This window comes from Pristiophorus japonicus, chromosome 6 (assembly GCF_044704955.1).
Source record: "Pristiophorus japonicus isolate sPriJap1 chromosome 6, sPriJap1.hap1, whole genome shotgun sequence".
In the NCBI taxonomy this organism is placed as follows: Eukaryota; Metazoa; Chordata; class Chondrichthyes; family Pristiophoridae; genus Pristiophorus; species Pristiophorus japonicus.
The window spans coordinates 18,752,535-18,757,215 of NC_091982.1; the positions used below are offsets into that span (position 1 = coordinate 18,752,535).

Below are 4,681 nucleotides of genomic sequence, written 5' to 3' on the forward strand. Positions count from 1 at the left end.
TGTCGGGTGAAGTGGGGGGGTGGCACTGATTTACCACATGCTCCTTCCGCTGCCTGCGCCTGACCTCTTCACGCTCGCAGCGTTGAGATTTGAAGAGCTCAACGTCCTCCCAGTTGCACTTTCTCCACCTAGGGCAGTCTTTGGCCAGGGTTTCCCAGGCATCAGTGTGATGTCGCACTTCAGGGATGCTTTGAGGGTGTCGTCGTAACGTTTCCGCTGCCCACCTTTGGCTCGTTTGCCGTGAAGGAGTTCTGCACATAGCAGTTGCTTAGGAAGTCTTGTGTCTGGCATGTGAACTAAGTGACCTACCCAGCGAAGCTGATCTAGTGTGGTTAGTGCTTCAATGCTGGGGATGTTGGCCTGGGCGAGGACACTGATGTTGGTGCGTCTGTCCTCCCAGGGGATTTGCAGAATCTTGCGGAGACATCGTTGGTGATATATCTCCAGCGACTTGATGTGTCTTCTGTAAGTCGTCCATGCCTCTGATCCATATAGGAGGGTGGGAATTACTACAGCCCTGTAGAGCATAAGGTTGGTGGTAGGTTTGAGGACCTGGTCTTTGAATGCTCTTTTCCTCAGGCGGCCGAAGGCTGCACTGGCGCACTGGAGGTGATGCTGAATCTCCACATCGATGTCTGCCTTTGTTGACCAGAGGCTCCCGAGATATGGGAAATGGTCCACGTTGTCGAGAGCCGCTCCGTGAATCTTGATGACTGGGGGGGCAGTGCTGTGCGACGAGGACAGGCTGGTGGAGGACCTTTGTCTTACGGATGTTAAGCGTAAGGCCCATGCTTTCATATGGCTCGATGAATACATCGACTATATCCTGGAGTTCAGTCTCCGAATGTGCGCAGACGAAGGCGTCGGCCGCGTACTGCAGTTCAACGACAGAGGTTGGGGTGATCTTGGACCTGGCCTGGAGGCGGCGTAGGTTAAACAGCTTCCCACAGGTTCTGTAGTTTAGCTCCACTCCAGCGGGAAGCTTGTTGATAGTGAGGTGGAACGTGGCAGTGAGGAAGATTGAGAAGAGGGTTGGAGCGATGACGCAGCCCTGTTTGACCCCGGTTCAGACGTGGGATGGGTCTGTAATGGATCCGCTGGTAAGGATCACAGCCTGCAAGTCATCGTGGAGCAGGTGAAGGATGTTAACAAACTTTTGGGGGCACCCAAAACGGAGGAGGACGCTCCGTGAGGACGCTCCGTAAGCCCTCACGGTCGACAGTGACAAAGGTCATTGTAAGATCGAAAAAGGCCATGTATAAGGGCTGGCGCTGCTCCCTGCATTTTTCCTGTAGCTGTCACGCTGCAAAGATCATGTCCGTTATTCCCCGCAGGGGACGAAATCCGCACTGTGATTCCGGGAGGAGCTCCTCGACCACAGAGAGAAGACAGTTGAGGAGAACTCTAGCGACAACCTTCCCAGTGGCTGATAGCAGGGAGATTCCCCTGTAGTTGCCGCAGTCGGATTTGTTCCCCTTTTTAAAAATGGACACGATCACTGCATCTCTGAGATCACCCGGCATGCTCTCCTCCCTCCAAATGAGAGAGATGAGGTCATGTATCTGCGCCATCAGCGCTTTTCCGCCATATTTTAGCGCCTCAGCAGGAATTCCATCTGTAGCCTTGTTGTTCTTGAGCTGTTTTATGGCTTTGCCTACCTCGTGCAGCGTTGGGGTTTCACTGAGTTGGTGGCGGGTTGCATGCTGCGGGATGAAATAGAGAACACTTGAGTCAAAGGCAGAGTCTCGATTGAGGAGATCTTCAAAGTGCTCCTTCCAGTGGACCCTGACAGCCTCGGTGTCCTTGATGAGTGCTTTCCCGTTCTTGGCCAGGAGTGGGGTGAGGCCTTGGGAGTTTGGACCGTAAGTGGCCTTGACTGCAGTGAAGAATCCTCGTATGTCATGGCTGTCGGCCAGTTGTTGTATCACCTGCGCTTTCTCCATCCACCACCTGTTCTTTAGGTCCCGGGTTTTTTGCTGGACCTCAGCCTTGAGCCGTCTGTAACGGGAAGAGCAAGATGGCCTCCTCAAGGAGCTCCCCTGAGAAAACAAACTTAAACTTAGAATCTTGAGCCATCCGGCAACTTTCACTCTCAACCTCCTCTCCTCCCACTGTCTAAACCTTCTCTAACGTTAATAGACCCTAATAGGGGGTACATTCGCTTAAATTTTACCCTAAATCCCTATTCCTATAAAATCTCATATGCACTACCTCATACACACTGCCCTCATCGACCTCGTAAAATTCAATCAAGTTAGTCAGACACGTCTTTCCTGAACAAATCCATGCTGACTGTCCTTATTAATCCATGTCTTTCCAAATGAAAATTTATCCTGTCCTTCAGGATTTTTTCCAATCATTTTCCCACCACTGAGGTTAGGTTGACTGGCCTGTTATTACTCAGTCTATCCCTTTCTCCCTTTGAGGTCCTGCTTTTTAATCTCTCTCCTAGCTCCCTAAACTCTGCCTGCAAGACCTCAACCCACTTTCTGCCTATGTCACTGGTACCAATATGGACCATGACCTCTGGCTGTTCACCCTCTCCCCCCAGAATGTCTTGCAGCCGCTCAGTGACATCCTTAATCCTGGCTCAGAGACCTGGACCATGTACAGTAGACACGTCAAGTCGCTGGTGAAATATCACCAATGATGTCTCCACAAGATCCTACAAATCCCCTGGGAGGACAGACGCACCAACATCAGTGTCCTCGTCCAGGCTAACATCCCCAGCATTGAAGCACAGACCACACTCGATCAGCTCCGCTGGGCAGGCCACATAGTTCGCATGCCAGACACGAGACTCCCAAAGCAACTGCCCTATGCGGAGCTCCTTCACGGCAAATGAACCAAAGATGGGCAGCGGAAATGTTACAAGGACATTTGTAACATTTATCAAAGCCTCCCTGATAAAGTGCAACATCCCAACTGACACCTGGGAGTCCCTGGCCAAAGACCGCTCTAAGTGGAGAAAGTGCATCAGGGAGGGCACCTTGAGTCTCAACGGCGACAGCATGCAGAAATCAAGTGCAGGCAGCGGAAAGAGCTTGCGAAAACCAGTCCCACCCATCCCTTCCCTCAACACCTATCTGTCCCACTTGTGACAGGGTCTGTGGCTCTCGTGTTGGACTGTTCAGCCACCAAAGAACTCACTTCAGGAGTGGAAGCAAGTCTTCCTCGATTCCGAGGGACTGCCTATGATGATGATGTAACCCTGGCACCAGGGAGGCAACATACCATCCTAGAGTCACGTCTGTGGCCACAGAAACTCCTGTCTGCGCCCCTGACTATCGAATCCCCTATCACTATAGCTCTTCCAGTCTTCTTCTGTGCAGCTGAGCCACCCGTGGTGTCATGGACTTGGCTCTGGCTGCATTCCCCAGAGCTACCATCGCCCTCACCATACTCAGAACAGAATACTGGCTGGAGAGCGAGATGGACTCAGGGGACTCCTGCATTACCTGCCTAGTCCTCCTCTTCTGTCTGGGTACTGGGTGAGATGCTTGGTTTGTTCTCCTGGGAGGGCCCTACCTGCAGCTATTTCTGCCACACAAAGAGGAACCTGCGAGGAGAATATCCTCAGAAGAAGTCATTGGTGAACTCTCTTTGGCAGGGAGTTGGCATGCTGGTGCTGGTCAGTTTGTGTGCCCATGTGAGTGTGAGTATGTAGGATGGAGTGTGAAGGAACAATCAGTTGTGGACAAATCTTGAGCTGGCACCATGCCTTTTTCTTCCCCATCGGCTGCCTTCTGGCGATCATGATTTTTTTTTTTTAATTCGTTGCCAATCTTTCCAATTCTTTGTCAGATCACAAACGCCAGAGGTCACCTTGCACACATCAAGGATCACCCTGCGCCAATGCTCTTAGCCAAAAGGCCTAGAGCCCAAGCACCGTTCCTGGAAGTACTGCAATACCAGGTTGTTGCCATGGAGGTGGATGGGTCAGGCCCCCCCCCACACCTCTGTGGAGGTGGATGGGTCAAGCCACCCCACCCACCTCCTATTTCCAAAAATCATAGGAGAATCACCTTCCTGATCCAGGGAGAACCACGTTGGGGTCATGGTTACTCCCCTGTCAGGTCAGTTACGCATGATCTTAGCCAAAAGGCCGAGAAGCGATGCTGTATCTTGAGAGCCTTCTCCTCAAAAAGGGTTAAGTTGTGTCTTGTAGCTTGACCACCTTCAATGGCAGAAAACTGCCCTCTATTGTATGTGGCCCTCTCCTGGAAAAGAAGCAGTGTATGTATGAAATCTGCATGGTACTCAGAAATGTGTGAAGGACCCTGTTGGGCTGAGGAAGACATGATTGTGTTGAAGAAAAGGGTAATGAACAAGGGAGATGGAGAAAAGTATGCAGATCATTTGCAATCACACCCATAGGTATGAAGGAGTGCATTGGTAGGAGGAATCAAATGATGCTGGTTCAAAGCATAGAAAATACATTGTTTTGCTCATGCCTACCTGGTGAGATCATTGATTTTTTTCTGGCATTAATCCAGTCTGCCGCCTGCTACCATGTTGTTCTTGCCAGCTTTCCCTATCTTGCGGCTATGGCTTGGGCACAGAACCAATGACCTCACATCACTTCCTTATTTTCAGGACCAAAACATCAAAGTGAAGGCTTGTTTTTACTGGGAGTGCAGCCAGACATTATAAGCTACTTCAACATTTAAAAGGTGGACAG

General features: G+C 50.9%; 1 pseudogene; it reads right to left on the reverse strand.

Moving 5' to 3' along the window:
- Window positions 1-3,878: 3,878 nt before the first annotated feature.
- On the reverse strand, window positions 3,879-4,117 carry LOC139266360 (U2 spliceosomal RNA; annotated as a pseudogene).
- Window positions 4,118-4,681: the final 564 nt, after the last annotated feature.